The sequence below is a fragment of the Elephas maximus genome, chromosome 6 (genome assembly GCF_024166365.1).
Source record: "Elephas maximus indicus isolate mEleMax1 chromosome 6, mEleMax1 primary haplotype, whole genome shotgun sequence".
Classification (NCBI taxonomy): domain Eukaryota; kingdom Metazoa; phylum Chordata; class Mammalia; order Proboscidea; family Elephantidae; genus Elephas; species Elephas maximus.
This window is the reverse complement of record NC_064824.1, coordinates 32920528-32940238: the sequence shown is the minus strand read 5'-3', so window position 1 is coordinate 32940238 and position 19711 is coordinate 32920528. Positions and strand designations below refer to the sequence as shown.

The window sequence follows — 19711 nt, the reverse complement described above, 5'->3', positions numbered from 1 at the left end:
CACTAAGGCCAAAGATGAAAAAACTGAAGATTTTTACCAACTTCTGCAGCCAGAAATTGATCAAACATGCAATCAAGGTGCATTAATAATTACTGGTGATTGGAACGTGAAAGCTGGAAACAAAAAAGAAGAATCTGTAGTTGGAAAATAAGACCTTGGTGATAGAAAGGGCTCTGGGGATTGCGTGATAAAATTTAGCAAGACCAATGACTAATTCATCAGAAATACGTTTTTTTAACAACACAAACGATTATACATGTGGACCTTGCTAGATGGAATATACAGGAATCAAATTGACTGTATCTGTGGAAAGAAATGATGAAGCTCGATACCATTCATCAGAACAAGGCTAGGAGCCAACTATGGAACAGATCATTAATTGCTCATATGCAAGTTCAAGTGGAAGCTGAAGAAAATTAAACCAAGTCCAAGAAAGCCAAAGTACAAGCTTGAGTATATCCCACTTGAATTTGGAGACCATCTCAGGAATAGATTTGATGCATTGAACATTAATGACCAAAGACCACATGAATTGTGGGATGACATCAAGGACATCATACACAAAGAAAGCAAAGGGTCATTAAAAAGAAAGAAAAGACCAAAATGGATTTCAGAGGAGGCTCTGAAACTTGCTATTGAACCCAGAATAGCTAAAGCAAATAGAAGAAATGATGAAGCAAAAGAGCTAAACAGAAGATTCAAGGGTGGCTAAAGAATAAAAAGTAAATTAAAATATAATGAAATGTGCAAAGACATGGAGTTAGAAAACAAAAAGGGAATAACACACAGCATTTCTCAAGCTGAAGGAACTGAAGAAAAAATTCAAGCCTCCAATTGCAATATTATGAGGAAAATATTGAATGATACAGGAAGCTTCAAAAGAAGACAGAAGGAGCACACAGATTCACTATACCAAAAAGAATTGGTTGATGTTCAACCATTTCAGGAGGTAGTATGTGATCAATAACCAAGTATTGAAGGAACAAGTCCAAGCTGCACTGAAAGCATTGGTAAAAAACAAGGCTCCAGGAATTGACAGAACACCAACTGAGATGTTTCAAAAAACAGACGGAATGCTGGAAGCACTAAGAAAATTGGAAGACAGCTATCTGGGCAACCAGCTGGAAGAGATCTATATTTGTGTCCATTCCACAGAAAGGCAATCCAACAAAATGAGGAAATTGTTGAACAATATCATTAATATAATATGTATATGCTAAGGCATCTGACTGTGTGGATCATAAAAAAATTATGGATAACATTGCAAAGGATGGGAATTCCAGAGCACTTAATTGTACTCATGCAGAACCTGTACACAGATCAAGAGGCAGTCAATAGTACAGAGCAAGGGCATACTGCATGGTTTAAAATCAAGAAAGGTGTTCGTCAGGGATTTATTCTTTCACCATACTTTCTCTATCTGTATGCTTTGTAATTAATCCAAGAAGCTAGACTACATGAAGAATGCGGCATCAGGACTGGAGGAAGACTCATTAACAACTTGAGATATGCAGATGACACAACCTTGCTTATTGAAAGCAAAGAAGACTTAAAGAACTTACTGATGGAGATCGAAGACTATAGTCTATGGATTACACGTCAACATAAAGGAAACAAAAATCCTCACAGTTGGGCCAATAAACAACATCGTGATAAATGGAGAAAATATTGAAGTTGCCAAGAATTTCATTTTACATGGATCCACAATCAATGCCCATGGAAGCAACAGTCAAGAAATCAAATGACATATTGTATTGGGCAAATCTGCAACAAAATACCTCTTCATAATGTTAAAAAGGAAAGATGTCACTTTGAGGACTAAGGTGTGCCTGTGCCAAGCCATGGTATTTTCAGTTGCCTTATATGTATGCGAAAGCTGGACAATGAGTGAATAAGGAAGACCCAGGAAAAATTGATGCACTCGAATTATAGTGTTGGTGAAGAATATTGAATATACCATGGACTGCCAGAATAATGGACAAATCTGTCTTGGAAGAAGTACAGCCAGAATGCTTCTTAGACGTGAGGTTTGCAAGACTTTGTCTCACGCACTTTGGATATGTCATTAGGAGGGAACAGTCCCTGGAGAAGGACATCATGCTTGGTAAGCAGGGGGTCAGCAAAAAAGAGGAAGGCCTTTGAGAAGAGGGACTGACACAATGGTTGTGACAATGGGCTCAAACATAGCAACCATCGTGAGGATGATGCAGGACGGGGCAGTGTTTGGTTCTGTTGTATACAGGGTTGCTACGGGTCGAAACCAACTTGATGGCACTTAGTAACAACAACAACAACAAGGAGAGTCAAGAGTGTCTAGAAGATTTATTCCCTACTGCCAAACAGGCAGCCTGTAGCCAGTGAGTGGCTAGTGGCAGGTGATACAAGCTTAGTTCCTTTGCCTTAAAAAAGAAAGCACAATTCTGAGATATAATTATGCTCCATAGCTTCTTTTAAAATCAAGCCTAGTATGTGACTACGTTAAATGGCACCCTTCTTTGGATTCCTTTCCTTTTCAGTCCTGCTTCCCCACTATTTTGTTCATTTACTCTGGGAACATTTTTTTTTTTTTTAATACATTAGTTGCACCTGAATTCTTGGCTCAGGGTCACTTTAGGAAGAACCCAATCTATCACAGCCCTAAGCCATTACACACATACAAAATTTACATAAGATAGATCATGGATCTAAATGTGAAAACTAAACTCACAAACATTTTACATGAATATATAGAAGAATGTCTTCACAGTCTGGGATTAGGCAAAGATTTCTTAAACCAGAGAAAATAGATATTAACCATAAAATAAAATCATAAATTGGACTTCATCAAAACTAAAATAAAACTCTGTAAAGGAAGTAAAATTAAGAGAAAATATTCACAATGCTTATACCTGACAAAGGAGTTAAAGTCATAAAAGTAAAGACAGGCAAAACTAATAGACGTGATAGAAGTAAAAATAGTGGGTAACTTGCAGTGAGGGGTTGACGTATACACTAGAAAGGGACATCAGGGAGCCTGGAGGGTTCTGGAAATGATCTATATTTTGATCTGTTTAGTGGTTAATTGGGTCAATAGAATCTAAAACTTAATCAAGCTGTATTCTTAAGATCTGTGCATTTTATTGGATGAAATTTTTACCTTAACAAAACCATTAAAAAACTTCTGGAACTAGAAAAAGAAATGTATATATAAAACCCGAGACCTGTATTCTACAGTTGATAACAGAAAAAGGCAGCTTGAAGACAGATGGATCCAGTAATAGGTGAAAAGGACAGGTGACTTGGGAAAAAAATGTTACGGTCTTAGGATACACTAAACCATAACATTTTGTCACAATGAAGTAAACAGAAACTCAAGGAATTATTTCAACTTGCTTGGAGTGATATTTCGTAATTAAAATATGGCAAGTAAAGTGTTTCACTTTTTTTTTTTTAATTTATTGTGCCTTAAGTGAAAGTTCACAAATCAAGTCACTACCTCATACAAAAAGTTATACAGACCTTGCTATGTACTCCTAGCTGTTCCCCCCCTAATGAGACAGCATATTCCTCTTCTCCACCCTGTATTCCCCTTGTCCATCCAACCAGCTCCTGTCCCCCTCTGCCTTCTTATCTTGCCTCCAGACAGGAGTTGCCCACATAGTTTCATGTGTCTACTTGAGCCAAGAAGCTCACTCCTCACCAGTATCATTTTTTATCTTATAGTCCAGTCCAATCCCTGTCTGAAGAGTTGGCTTCGGGAATGGTTCTAGTCTTGGGCTAACAAAGGATCTGGAGACCATGACCTCCAGGGTCCCTCTAGTCTCAGTCAGACCATTAAGTCTGGTTTTTTAACGAGAATTTGAGATCTGCATCCCACTGTTCTCCTGCTCCATCAGAGTTCTCTGTTGTGTTCCCTGTGAGGGCAGTGATTGGTGGTAGCTGGGCACCATCTAGTTCTTCTGGTCTTAGGCAGGTGTAGTCTCTGATTTATGTGGCCCTTTCTGTCTCTTGGGCTCATCTTTACCATATGTCTTTGGTATTCTTCATTCTCCTTTGCTCTAGGTGGACTGAGACCAACTGATGCATCTTAGATGACCGCTTGCTAGCATTAAGACCACAGATGCCTCTCACCACAGTGGGATGGAGAAAGTTTTCTGAATAAAGTTTGTTAGCCAATTGATCTAGATGTTCCCTGAAACCATGGTGCCCAAACCCCCATCCCTGCTACTCTGGCCTTCAAAGAGTACGGTTGTATTCAGGAAACTTCTTTGCTTTTGGTTTAGTCCAGTTGTGCTGACATTGCCTGTATTGTGTGTTGTTGTTCCCTTCACCTAAAATAGTTCCTATTAGGAATTAGGGAATACCATGACCATCAAAGCATATTTTCTTCTGTTTAAACTTTTTCTTGAGTTCTCATAATAGTGGTCTCATACAATATTTGTCCTTTTGCAATTCACTAATATCACTCAGCATAATGCCTTCCAGATTCCTCCAAATTATGAGATGTTTCATGGATTCATCATTATTCTTAATGGTTGTATAGTATTCCATTATGTGAATATACCATAATTTATGCATTCATATATTGATGGGCACCTTGGTTGCTTCTACCTGTTTGCTATTGTAAACCTTGCTGCAGTGAACATGGGTGTGCATATATCTGTTCATGTGAAGGCTCTTATTTCTCTAGGATATATTCCAAGGAGTGGAATTGCTGCGTCATATGGTAGTTCTATTTTTAGGTTTTTAAGGAAGCACCAAATCGATTTCCAAAGTGTTTGTACCATTCTACATTCCCACCAGCAGTGTATAAGTGTTCCAATCTCTCCACAACCTCTCCAACATTTATTATTTTGTGTTTTTTGGATTAATGCCAACCTTGTTGGCGTGAGGTGGAATCTCACTGTAGTTTTGATTCACATTTCTCTAACGGCTAATAATCGTGATCATTTCCTCATGTATCTGTTAGCTGCCTCAATGTCTTCTTTGGTGAAGTGTCTGTTCATGTCCTTTGCCCATTTTTTAACTGGGTTATTTGCCTTTCTGTCATTGAGCTTTTGCAGTATCATGTAGATTTTAGAGATCAGATGCTGATCGGAAATGTCATGAACAAAAACTTTATTCCAGTCTGTAGGTAATCTTTTTACTCTTTTGGTGAAGTCTTTGGATGAACATAGATGTTTGATTTTTAGGAGCTCCCAGTGATCTAGTTTCTCTTCTCAAGTTTGTGCATTGTTAGTAATGTTCTGTATACTGTTTATGCCATGTATTAGGGCTCCTAGCCCTGTCCCTATTTTTAATTCCATGATCTTTATTGTTTTAGATTTTATATTAGGTCTTTGATCCATTCTGAATTAGTTTTTGTGCATGGTGTGAGGTATGGGTCTTGTTTCATTTTTTTGCAGATGGATATCACGTTATACCAGCATCATTTGTTAAAGAGACTGTCTTTTTCCCGCTTAACTGACTTTGGGCCTTTGTCAAATATCAGCTGTTCATATGTGGGTAGATTTATGTCCAGATTCTCAATTCTGCTCCATTGGTCTACGTATCTGTTGTTGTTCCAGTACCAAGTTGTTTTGACTATTGTGGTGGTATAACATGTTCTAAAATCAGGTAGTGTGAGGCCTCCCATTTTGTTCTTCTTTTTCAGTAATGCTTTACTTACCCGGGGCCTCTTTCCCTTTCATATAAAGTAGGTGATTTGTTTCTCCATCTCATTAAAAAATGCCATTAGTATTTGTATTGGGATTACATTGTGTCTACAGATTGCTTTGGGTAGAAAAGGCATTTTTACAATTCTGAGTCTTCCTATCCATGAGCAAGGTATGTTAAGTGTGTTTCCTTTTTAAGGGAAAAACGGTCTGACAGAAAAAGAGAAAATATTGAACATTTTGGCATGCAGAAATCATATGATTATATTAGATATATATTTATAAAGTCATCTAGACCTATGGTTTCAGATTATATTGACAAAGATTGAAAATGTTTGGGAGAAATAAAACAAGCCAAATATATTTGATGCTTGGGAGTTGTGATGGTTAAGACTGCGTTGTCAACTTGGCTGGGCCATGATTCTCAGTGTTTATATGTCATCACTCCCATGACTGAATCTGCTGTGAGTAGCCAATCAGTTGAAAGGGAGTTTCCTTGGAGGTATGGCCTGCATCTGAATATAAGCACAAATTCTGGCTTTTTGCTCACTCTGGATCCTGCAGCTGCCTCCTGTTCATCTAACCTCCAGCTCTTGGGACTTGAGCTACCAGCTTATCTGCAGACCTTGGGATTCATCAACCTTCACAGCCTGAGAGTGGGAGCCCTGCTCTCCAACCTGAGGATTTTGAGTTCGCCTGCCCCTGTAGCTACACGAATCGAGAGAAGCCTCTATCCTGATCCACGGGCTTGGGACATTCCGGCCTCTACAACTGCGTGAGCCGTTTCCTTGATATAACCTCTTTATATATATATATATAAATATATATATACTTATATATATATATATTTATATACTTTACTGGTTTTGCTTCTCTAGAGAACCCAGCCTAAGACAGGAGTCATAACTGAATGCTTTGATCATCACTTTACATGCAGAGAAATATATGCTTAAGAATCCCTTTCTTTAAAGTGTAAAACAAAACAGGTACCAATTTTAACCAAAGATGAAAATTTTAAATGCTACTATGAAAAGCCAAAAAGCAATATTAAAAATTCAACTCTATACTTGTAATATGTCTTCTTTAAAAGAAAACAGAAAAACAAAAACAAAAGGATGAGTAAAGAGATATCAAAAGATTCAAAGAAAAAAGAAAAATGGTGGTATCTATGTCAGACAAAATAGAATTCTAGGCAAAAAGTATTGATGTAAAAAAGATCAACTGAACATTATGGAGATAAACATTTGTGGACCTTATTGTGCTAAATAACTTCACATCAAACTATAGAAATTAAACACCATTAAGAAGGTAAGGGGAATTTGACAGAAATAAAATTGTAACAGCATACTCTAATAGACTGCTGTTTGTCTATAACTTTTCAAGTTGGTTAATGACAAATAAGGACACAAGGATATTGAAGAATATAAATGGAGGTGATTTATTCAATATATACATATATATTCTAAGAAATACAATAGCTCATTTTTTTTAAGCATCATGGAACATTAACAAATGTTGATTGTATACCAGTCTCCTAAGAAAATGTCAATAGATTTTTAAAGCAAATAGAAATTAATAATAAAAAGTTTACACATTAATGAAAACTTTTAACATTTAAAAACTGAAATGTACTTCGTAAAACACTATATAGGACCCAAGGGCTGTTGTATTTTGATGGGCTATACAGAAAACAGTGAAAATCAGAAAATGTATTGTATTTAAGGTTAGAGCCAAACCCTTACCATGCCAGCTGGACCGTCCAAATTCTATTATATATAAATTAATATTCTTGAATGTTTTCATTATTACAAAAGACAGTAAATGTATTAAAAATCATTTGATTCTACTTGGAAAACCACAACTGTAAGCCCCAAAGAAAATAAGTTGCAGAAGTATAACAACCAAAAGCAAGGAATTAGAGAATAAAAATAAAGGCTAGAATCGATTATGAGCTGAAAATAAAATACATAAAACAAAATAAAATCACTAAGGTGGGTAAACTTCTAACAAATCTAGCCAGAAGAAATAAAGAGAAAAAACAATAAATAAAGGGAAAAATGAAAGCAAATATATTAATACATTCAGAGAGACCCTTGTCCAAGGGGCTTTTAAAAAATACATGGAAAAAATGTTTCCACGATTAACTCAAGATTCCTTTTCCATAGAAAACCTGAATGGACTGATAAGCCTGGAGGAAATTGAAGAAGTGATCAAATGCCTACTTTCAAAAGGCTCTATGTCAAGCCAATTTCACGGATAAATTCTTTCATATCATCAACTATTAGATATTTTCCTAGCTTAGCATAAACTATTTCAAAACATAGAAGAAAAAAAAAACCCACTTGAGGTCAATTCTAAATCATAGCGACCCTACTGCCAAGTTTATTTTATAGCACTAATATAATTCTGATTCTAAAAGCTGACAGTATTAATGCATAAAAAGAAACTATAAATAAAGCTCAATTATATAAATATGATGCAAAAACTTTAAAATGTTCAACTATGTAATGTAGATACTAAAATACAATCTCAAAAATCAGTGCTACATTAAAAAGTATATTCCTCTATGAATGACTGTGTCTCCCTCCTCACCCCAGAAAAAGCAAAGCAGGTTAATATAAAGAACTCTCATAAAAGATCAGGAGTTTATCAATTTACACACACATAATACTCAGTGTAATACATGTCAAGTACTAATTTGAGAAAATTTTAAAATCCATGCCTGATAAAAATCTCATACATGTATAGAAATAAAAATGTTTAGTATCTTAATCGTATATAAGAGGCATGGTGCCTGTCATGAACAAATTATATTCCATCTGACTCATGCTGTCCACAGTTCCAGCTTGGAAAACAATTATCAGGCTGGTTCTTCATGCCCAGAAGGTCACGAGTCAGACCTGGGTGTGCCCCACATTGCTGCCCTGGCCTAAAGAGCTTAGGCCAGTATTTCCCATGACAAATAGCACAGCCAAACATCTAGCTCTTCCTGGGGGTTGTACAAGACAATCTTTTGAGCATTGTTGAGGGGTAAAATGAGAGGTGGAGGCACAGCTCAGGCACATAAAGGGAAGCACAGGTACTGATAGCGAAAGAGAAAAATCCAGAGGACCATGAAAGAGAGATGAACTCAAAAGACAATATTGCCTTTCTTTTCTTTTTTTTTTTTTTTAATTTTTCTAAAACAAGTGCCAGTTCAGGTGATCTGGGAGGCTCTTTTATTTCTTGAAATATTAGAAATAATCATCTCAATCTAACAGTCATAATTGTAAAACACTTGGCATTGCTGTGAAATTGAAGAATATGACAAGGATGCCAAATAACCAGTAGCATATAATTTGCCATGGTTGTTAGCTCTGCCCAATTAAAGTATGATAAGGAAAATATATATATATAAACATATATCAGAAATAAAGACACATTCATTACTTGAGATGCTATACTTTTATCCCCCAAATACCAAGATAAAAGACTCAAAAATTATAAAAGCAAATATAAAATTCCAATAAAGTGAGAATAAACATTAACCCAAAAGAAAAATACTTTGCCTCTATGCTTGCAATAACATTTAAAGTAGTGTCATTTAGAATAGTAATGACTTACTATAAACTTAACATAAAATACTTAAAAAAGGCTATAAAGATACACACATGCATACATTTTATATGCATATATATACATGTTTAATGGTCAGGTTTCCCTCCTCTGCGAACGGCAGCCCCTCCCCTGAGCTGCCCCGAGATGGGGGTGTCCCCTCAGGCAAACTCACAGCCGTGGAGTCAATTCCGACTCATAGCGACCCTATAGGACAGAGCAGAACTGCCCCATAGAGTTTCCAAGGAGCGCCTGGTGGATTTGAACTGCTGACCTCTTGGTTAGTAGCCATAGCACCTAACCACCATGCCACGAGGGTTCCACACACACACACACGAAGGGTTGCATAGGAAAAGTACACAAATTATTAAAATTTTACAAAGCTATAGATTGAACACCAAAGTATTATTTATATTATTTTCTATATGCTTTAACATTTAAAAAAAGAGAGAAAATACACCATATTTTTCAATGCGTAAAATGTTTTCAAATTAAATAACTGAGTAGGTAAAAATTTAATGACTAGCCAAGCATTTTTGTAATGTTTGATAAAAAAATATATAAATAGCTAAAAATAGGAGAAGAAAAGACAAATGAGAGAATATTCTCTGGGGACTATAGCCAGCCCAAGATTTGGAGTAATTTCAGCCATTACCTCTCCAAATATTTTCTGTCTGCCTCCCTACTCTCCCTCAAGGACTCCAACTGGACGTATGTTAACCTACTTGTTATTGCCCCACAGGTCACGTAACCTCTACTCATTTTCTTTTGTATTTTTTTTTTCTTCCTGTTCTGTGCTTTAGTTTAGTTTCTATGCTGTATCACTAATCTTTCTTCTGCAAAATCTGATGTGTTATTTATTAACCCTGTTTGGTAAAATTTTCATTTCGGACATTGTTTATCTTTAAAAGTTATATATGATTCTTTTCAGTATCTCCCATTACACTCATATTTTTCTAAATTCTAGAGCATACTCAAAATATTTATAACAGTTGTTTCTGAATCTTGTGTCTTTAAATTTCACAATCTCTGTTATTTCTGTCTGCTTCTATTGGCTGAGTTTCTGCTTGTTTATGGGTCACACTTTGTTGTCTCTTCATATGTATAATAATTAGGTACAAAATACATACAGAAAAATGCACATATCATAGAGATGTAGCTCAATTAATTTTTACAAAGTGAAAACACCTGTATAGCCAACCCAGCGCTACATAAACAAAATATTACCTGCACCACCTAGTCCCCCATCATGCATCTTTCTGGTCACTAGCCACTCCTAGACATTGTGAATGTTACATTGTTGAATGGGTTTCTTGACTTCCATTTAAATGTGTTGGTAGGCAGTCAGTTGTGGATCAGATTGATCTTTTCCAAGGTTAGCCTTTAGATTTTGTTAATGGAATTCTAAAGCAGACTTTAGCAGCAAATGGCTGGTACTCCACTACTAACTTAAAGGTTGGCAGTTCAAACTCACCCAGCAGTGCCAGGGGAGAAAGTCCTGGTAAGCTGCTTCCTTAAAGATAACAGGGAAAAAAACTCTATGGAGCGGTTCTACTCTGTCACACATGGGATCGCCATGAGTCGGAATTGACCAGATGACAATGGTTTGTTGGTATTGCGGCTTTGCTTTAGCTCTCCTCCTAAAGCCTGACTCTTACTGGGTCTCTACTAATTGGTCTGAGGGGTTGAAGAGGTTCTTCGTGCAGTTTGTAAAGGATTTAAAAGTCTCCCAGACCTGTGTGAGATCTGGAATTTGTATACCTTTGTAGCTCTGCAGAAGTTATTCTCTGCCCGAATTGATGGGATTTCACTCCATGCATTTGCAAACTAGTACTTAGCCAAGAACTCAAAGGAGATCTCTGTGCAGATATCTAAATTCCCATCTTAGCCTGGCACTGTCCTCTTCAGGATCTTGCCCTGTAAATTCCAGCCACATCCACCTCCCCAGACCTCTGATCTCTGCCCCCTGCCAAGCTCTGTTTGGGACGTACTGCTCACACCACTACCCAGAAAGTGCCCGCAGCCGGAAGGCCGTGATGATCATAAGGCTAACCTCACTTCTTCCCTCAGGTTCATTGTCCCATGTTGCCTGTTGCACAGCGGGTGAAAACTAGTGTTTTACATTTCATTTCCAATAATGATGGAATAACAAGGACTGGACTTATCTTCCCATTGTAAGCAACTAGAAAAAGGGACAAAACTAGTATTTTGCCCCTTTTTTTACAATGGGAAGATAAGTCTAGTTTTACATATTTTGTCCCTTTTTCTAGTTGCTTACAATGGGAAGATAAGTCCAGTCCTTGTTATTCCATCATTATTGGAAATGAAAACTCTCTGCCCTCTCTAATTCTCTTTGAACTGATCTTACGACTATGCTGGTTTAATCATTAATGAGTTAATTAACTTTTGACAGTTTGTATTAGAGTCATGCTTTCACCTTTTTGAAAATTATACTTTTAGGAGGTATTGTGATTAGGCTTTGTTGTAAATGCTTATCTCTTTGGAAGATATATACAAGTGTCTATGGATGAAATTACATAAAATGTAAGAGAATAAAGTCACACAGCAAGAGAGGGAATGAGAAGTTTCTGTGTGGGGGGGGAGGGAGAGAAATAAATGAAACAAGGTGTTATGGATTGAATTATGCCCCCTCCTCCCCCCCCCAAAAAAATTCTGCATATACCTGTGCCTGTAATCCCATTCGGGAATAGGGTTTTCTTTGTTATGCTAATGAGGTCATTTCAGTGTGCAGTGTGTCCTAAACATAACCATTCCTGAGTTATAAAAAGAGCAGATTAGACACAGGAGCAAGCACCAATGCGGGTGGGGTGGGGTGGAGGGGTGGGAAGACAGCTGCCAAGTGAAGACTGTCAAAGAACTAAATAACAGGCGCTACAGAAGCTGCAAGAGACAAGAGTCTTTCCCCAGAGCTAACACACAGAGAGCCTTCCTGTATAGCCAGTGCCCTAAATTCAGACTTCTAGCCTCCTGAAGTATGAGCAAATAAATTTCTGTTCTTTAAAGCCACTCACTTCTGGTATTTCTGTTACAGCAGCACTAGGTAACTAAGACACAAAGTTTGTCATATGTGGATAATTGTTGAAGCTGAGTGATCAGCACATTATACTATTTTTTCTAACTGAGAATTTCTATTATAAAATAGAAGGTGATTGACAGAGGGACAGAGAGAGAGAAAGATGTTGAGAAGCAAAGAAATCAGACAGTATAAGAAACAGTAATTATATATGCACATGTTACATTTCAAAAACTGGAGCAACCCCAAGACTGCTGTTATCAAATGGTCATTTGCTCCATTGCATGAAATGGGGCACCCTTTATGCACAGCCTAATGTGGTTGAGACAGGAGAATGGCTCTCAGGGCTATTAAATTTCATTGCAACCAAGGCTAAAAACACCGTTTAAAATATTTTTCAAGCCCCTGATTAATGAATTATCATCTTCTGACTAGGGTCAATACTAGCTCAGCAGGAGAAAATAGGATTTTCAGTCCAGATTACAGAAAATTATCATCATTCCCCTCCTCAGGCATTCATCTGTGAGTCAAAGAGAAGCACTAGGCAGCCTGGGGATCTTGACCATAAGACATGTCCTCTAGAGACAAATACAGATGCGTGTTAGTGTCATCTCTGTTAGTGAATGTTAGCAGAGGGTGATGAAGTGCTTGGAGCTGAGTACTAGCACTCAATAATGAGGCGAACTACTTCCCTGGAAACACAACTTTCAGAGGTGGAGTTAAGGTGCCAAAATTTCTGAGTCATCAGTAATATAATCTCATGGCTGACAGCCATCGCCAAAAATAACACTGGAGCACCATGAATAAAGAGTATTTTTCTTACGCTCAAAGGATGAGTTCTGGAGCACTTATCGGAAAGCTGCCACGTATTTCCTTCTCTTTTTTTAAAGCAGTGTCTTTGCAGGAAGGAATAACGGATATGTTCCATGTTGGCTTTCACTAGTATATCCTGCACTCACAGACGGTGAGAGAAAAGGGTACAGAACAATATAGAAATAAGATGTACTTTGAAGGCACAATAAATTACGATGGAATCCAGATTTGATTACACATAAACTCTACGTACTTTCTTTTCAGAGTCTTCCTTCCTTCTTCCGAAGTTGTCCTGGTGATAATGCAAAGATTTGACTCACTGTTGATCATGACGTTACATTTGGTCCACTGTTTAATGAGTCCAACTCCCACATTCTGGGGGGATGCCTTGCTACAGTTCTAACTATCCCCTGATGCATCCAGCAGGAGGTGAATCAATTAAAGTTCAAATCAGTTTGTTAAACCTAAGTCATCCTTCCAGAGAGGGTTTCCAAAGGCTTGCTTCTGCAAAATATACCTCAGGTCGGAGGTGCATCTTCAAGACCCTTTTAGTGTTCTACCATCAGTATTATTGTTTAAGAAATTCTTCTGGCAAGCCTCAAAGAGAGCCATAAATAGAAAATCCATATTGGTCTACAGAAAATTTCTATAGGGACTGGTATCATAAATGAAGAGAACCGTGTATTCTTTCGGATACATTAGGGGCTGAGCAGTTTCAGAAACTTTAAAAACAAAACAAAAAACAAAGCTCTAAGACATCTTAATTAAGAAATGTATAAATCTCTTTTGAAGAATATACGATTCTGTGAATAGTCATCAGCAAAATTTTGCAGTATAAAGGATAAGAATAAAAACTGGAAAAAATTTCAGTAGATAAAAATTCTAGGTAGAAAAATTAGGGAGAATATTGGGTATTGACTAACAAACTATTAAGTCTAACTATATGTGTGTGTGCACACAGATATACACATACACTTTTGAAAGGTGAACATTATTCAGAATGCTTTTATACATACAACTGTATAAGCTTTCTTTCATATTAAAGCATTCTAGAAAAGTGAACATGTTGAAGTAAAAAAATAAATGATACAAATATATGTTATGGGAAAAAGAAAGAGTAAGAATATGAAAATAAAAGAAACACAGTTTTCCATTTTTTTCAAATTCCTCCTTGAGTTGTGTTTGTTTTTGCTTGATCCATTTACAGTCTCCAGCTCTTCCCAGTACAGTTTTAAAATGGCCCCAATAAAATTGGTAATGCCTTTGTCCTGTTAGCTCTTCTGCACGGTCTGCAATTGGCAGTTACTGGAAGGTCAGTAACTCATTTATTCAAAATTTTCTTTCTGATACCTTATTTTTTGGGACTATGTACTATTAAATTAGATATGTCATTTTTCAATCATGGAGGTGACATTTTCTTTCAGTAAGATCCAGTAATAACTCATTTTGCATGTGGAGAGGGATATTTTCTGTGTGGTTTAGAAAATATACTACCTGTCTTTTGTAAACAATGTAAGTGGGAACTTTCATTTGCTTCTACTTTTTTTTTTTTTAAACAATCTTGTATTAAGGAATATGCGGTGGTATTTACTTTATATGTATATTATCTCTAATCCTTAATCTGGAAAACCGCTGTCATTGTTCTCACTGTCCAGAGAAGGAGAAAGTATAATTCAGAAGTTTAAATAACTTGGCCATAATCATACAATCATACAATCATACATCTGGCAAGCATTCCATGGCATTAGATCCAACCCTCTTTAATGACTCCATTCTCTTCATTCTTTGGCAACCTACTCAAATGAGGCATACCAGCCAACTTGGAAATAATTCTCCCGTATAAACCCAATAACCAAAAACAAACTAAAAAAAAGAGACTACAGATTTTACAGCCTAAATGTCCTCGAGGACAGGAATCGTGGCTTCTATTTCTTTTGTGGTAGTTTGGAAAGTCTAGCTTCATTATTTGTTGTTAATTGCCACTCATGGTGACTTTATGTATAACAGAATGAAACATTGCCGGTCCTGCACTATCTCTATGATTTTTTTTTTTTTTTGTAAAAATACACATAAGACAACATTTGTCATTTTAACATATTTCAGGTATACAATTCATAGACACCAATTACGTCAGTCATATTGTGCAATCATCACTAATATGATCTCTGATAAGTTTGCGTCCATTGTTGCGGCTATCGTGCCAATCCATCTCATGGAGGGTTTTCCTCGTTTTCACTGACCCTCTACTTTACCAAACATGATATCCTTTTTGATCAACTGGTCATTTCTGATGATGTGTCCAAAGTAAGTAAGCTGAAGTCTAGCCATCCTCACCTCTAAAGAGCATTCCAGTTGTATTTCTTCTAAGATTGATTCGTTCACTCTTCTGACAGTCCATGGTATATTCAATATTCTTCATTAACATTTCAATTTAAGTGCATTATGTCTTCTTTTTTCACTATCTAGCTTTTGCTTGCATATGAGGGGACTGAAAAGATCTTGGCTTGGGTCAGGCACACCTTAGTCATCAAAGTGACACCTCTGCCTTTTAATACTTTAAAGAGATCTTTGGGGGCAGATTTTTCCAATACAATATTTATCTGATTTCTTGATTGCTGCTTTCATGGGGGTTGATTGTTGATCCAAGTAGAATGAAATTATTGATACCTTCAATTTCTTCATCATTAATCATGATGTTTATTGGTCTAGTTGTGAGAATTTTCTTTTTTTTTTTTTTACATTCAGGTATAATCCATACTGAAGGCTTTAGTCTTTGATCTCCATCACTAAGTACTTCAAGTTGTCTTCATTTCTAGCAAGGAAAGTTGTGTCATCTGCATATTGCAGTTTGTTAATGAGTCTTCCTCCAGTCCTGATGCTGTGTTCTTCTTCATACAGTCTAGCTTCTCGGATTATTTGTTAGGCACAGACTGAGTAAGCATGGTGAAAGGATGCAACCCTGCCACACACATTTTCCAATCCCAAACTCACTGTGCCTCTTACTGGCTCTTTGAAAGTAGCAAGTTACTAAACCACTCTGTGACTCATCTTCTCATCTATTCACTGGGGGGATGATAGTATCTATTTCATAGTAGCACTGTGAAGATGAAATGTGATAGTAAATATAAAACACTAAGCACATTGCCTGACACATGGCAGGCATTTGTAAACGTCAGCTAAGGTTCCATGTACTGTAAGGTGTTTATTAGATGTTCAGGAAATCAAAACAAACCCAAACCCAATGCCATCAAGTTGATTCCGACTCATAGCGACCCTATACGACAGAGTAGAACTGCTCCACAGAGTTTCCAAGGAGTGCCTGGTGGATTCAAACTGCAGACCTTTTGGTTAGCAGCCATAGCACTTAGCTACTACGCCACCAGGGTTTCCAGATGTTCAATAAGTAACTGTAATTAATCTGAGATTTAGGAAGAACAGGACTTGGACACAATGGCCAAGAGCACTGCCAATCAAAGGGTGTTCCCAAAACATCAGAATCTGCATCACTTTGAAACTTGTTAGAAATGCAAATTAGCCCCACACCCATTGAATTAGAATTACTGGGGATAGGACCAAGGAATCTGTGTTTTAATATACTCTCCAGATGATTCTTATGTGTGTTAGTTTGAGAATCACTGACCTACAGCTGAAGGACTATTCATTTAATCTCTTTTATCTAGTGAACACTGTGTGAAATAACGAACACTGATAGCTGGCCAATCAATCCTTTGCGACACCTGTATAGTATATATTTATAAAGATCTGAGGACTGTGAGCTTCTCCGTGGCAGTGATGGTCTGTGATATATCTTTGGCCCCAGAGTGCAGGGCACATACCAGGAATTCAGTAAATAATTTCAATTACTGATTTTCTTAAATTTATTTTAATTAACTGGCAAATCTGCCTGTTCATTATGTTTAAAAAATACATTAAACTTGTTTTACATTAGAATTTTTGCAGCTAAATTGAAATATAAATTTCAGAGTATTTTGTGCATACATCCCAGTGGAAAAAAAAACCCAGTGCCGATAAAGAAATATAATTCGGTCTCAGAAAAAAAAATTTTTTTAAAGAGCTCTTTTTTGTTTGCTTGTTTATTTGTTTAGCTCTAAAATACTTCCCTGGGAGGAAAAAGAAAAACAAACAAACAAAAGCCAATATGTCATACTGCAGGCTATGATCATTAAGGTTGTGTGTCGACTTGGCTGGGACATGATTCTCAGTGGTTTGGCAGTTATAATGTAGTTTATCAATCATATAATGATGTAATCACTGCCATGATGAGGTATGATATAATGTGATCACCTCCATGATGGGATCTGCTGTGAGTAGCCAATCAGTTGAAAGGGAGATTCCTTGGGGGTCTGGCATGCATCCAATAAACATGGACTTTCCAACAAAACCTGCTGGCTTTTGCTCTGCTCTGTATCCTGCATTCAGCTCGTCAGCATCTGATCTCCAGTTCTTGGGACTCGGGCCAGCAGCCTGCCTTATTAACTACCAATCTTGGATTCCTCGGCCTTCACAGCCCTGAGCCAGCAGCCTGCCGTCTGACCTATGGATCTTGGGTTCGTCAGCCTCTGCAGCTACATGAGTCAGGAGAAGACTTCAGCCTGACTTCTGACACCTGACCCATGGCCTTGGGACTTGCCAGCCTCTACAAACGCATGAGCCATTTCCTCGAGATGAATCTCTCTCTAGGACACAGATTATTGAAGGAGAATTTGCTAAAATAATGGCCAATATTTAGAGTCCATAAATCAGCAGATGGTATGGAGAAACGTTATAAGATAGTAATTGTTTTCTTTTTCTCAAGAAATGCACACTGAAGTACTAACTAAACATCAGGCACAAAGATTCGCCTTGCTGCCTTTGCTATGATCATAACCATCACCATTGTCAAGTACTAATTTACCTCCTGTGATGTCAGGGTGCTATGCAAAGATCTTGCAACTGATTACAATTTCTGCCACATATCTAGATATAGGGAAAATAATCAGGTAGGCACTCTATTTTTTTTTTTTTTAATCATTTTGAAGTTTCTCTTTACACCTGAGATCAGCTAGACAGAGCAAGACCCCTGAGATCAGCTAGACAGAGCGAGACTGTGGTGCTCAGGCAGATCTGGGTGACCATGGACACGTGCTCTAACACCACCACACAGGGTCCTTTTAAAACTTCGAGTTATACATAGTCTCCAGCACTTGTCAGTTATATGATAAATGCTCAGCGAAAGTTACTGTGTCATCGCAGCTGTATTATTATGTAGCTTGGAAGGTACAAAAGTGCTTGAAGGAGCACCCCTCTCATTCCATGTTGGCAAACAAGCAACTATGTCATCTTCCAGATGCATGAAAGGAGGTTAAAATATTAGCTCTATTTCTAATTTCTAAACACTTTAAAAATAGAGTGACTATGTTTGGAAAAGCAAGCTTCGGGGAAAAAAAAATTGCCACTTAGAAACCCAAAAAAACAAATGCGGTATGCCAGGCCATCAATACATTGCGTAAAATGCTCCTACAACAAAAATTTTAGCTCATCGGCCAGACACCTTGACTTAAAAAAAAAGGGGCAACATTTTCATTGCAAAGTGATTAGAGCTTAATAGAGTCTTCTGTGAGCAAATTAGAAAAAGAAGTGAGAAAGATCATGACCTGTACATTTAATTAAACTTCTGCAGGCTGTTAAATAGTGCATGCTAGAACACTTTTTAAAGTATGAATATATATATATATACTCAGTCATGAAGTCCTCATCCACAGAGCTAAAACTACTACCTTTGTTTTTAAAATAAATATTCCATTTTAAAGAAAAAGAAACTCCAATTCTTCTAAGCAAGGAGCCAAATATTTAAGAGAAAAGATTTTGGTTTCATCAGACAGAGTAAGTTTTTTTCTCAGCCCCATCACTTATTAAGTGTGGAACTTTGTGTGATCTACTTAGCCCTTCTGAACATCAGTTTCCTCATCCGTACAATGGGACAAATAATAGTACCTATGTAGTAGAATTGCTGCAAGAATTAAATGGAAGAACTCTTGCATGTACCTGGCACACAATCAGTGCTCAATAAAGGTTAATTTTCATTATAATCAGGTTCATGCAAAATTAAAGACATAATAGAAAAAGCATTCCACTCCCATAAATTATTCTTTGTTGGTACCTCTTCATTTTAATATTGTTGTCCTACCGCCAAAGAACAACCCAACACCATTTAAAAAAGAAAAAAAAAAAAACAAACCCAAAAAAACCCAGTGCCGTCAGAGGAAAATCTCTTTCAGGGACAGAATTACGGAAATATCAAATATAGTTTGCAAAAATTAATAAGGAACTCTCAAAGAACACACAAAAAACTGAAAATATAAGATAGTAACTGATTTCAAACATACTTACCATTTCCATACAAAGGTTTATCACAGTCTTTCCACAATTTGAGGTCCCTGGCTGGCACAAAAGGTTTGTGCTCGACTACCAACTTCAAGGTTGGAGGTCTGAACCTAGCCAGCGGTGCCACAAAAAAAAGGCCTGGTGATCCGTTTCCAGAAGATTATAGCCGAGTAAACCATACGGGGCAATTCTACTCTAACACACGGGGTTGCCGTGACCTGAAAATGACGCCACGGCAACAGTTTTTTTTTTT

The 19711-nt window shown here is 37.1% G+C and overlaps 1 protein-coding gene across 1 annotated transcript in view; it reads right to left on the bottom strand.

Moving 5' to 3' along the window:
• Positions 1 to 19711, bottom strand: part of THSD7B (thrombospondin type 1 domain containing 7B) — a 989424-nt gene that overhangs the window by 82985 nt on the left and 886728 nt on the right. The window lies entirely within an intron of this gene.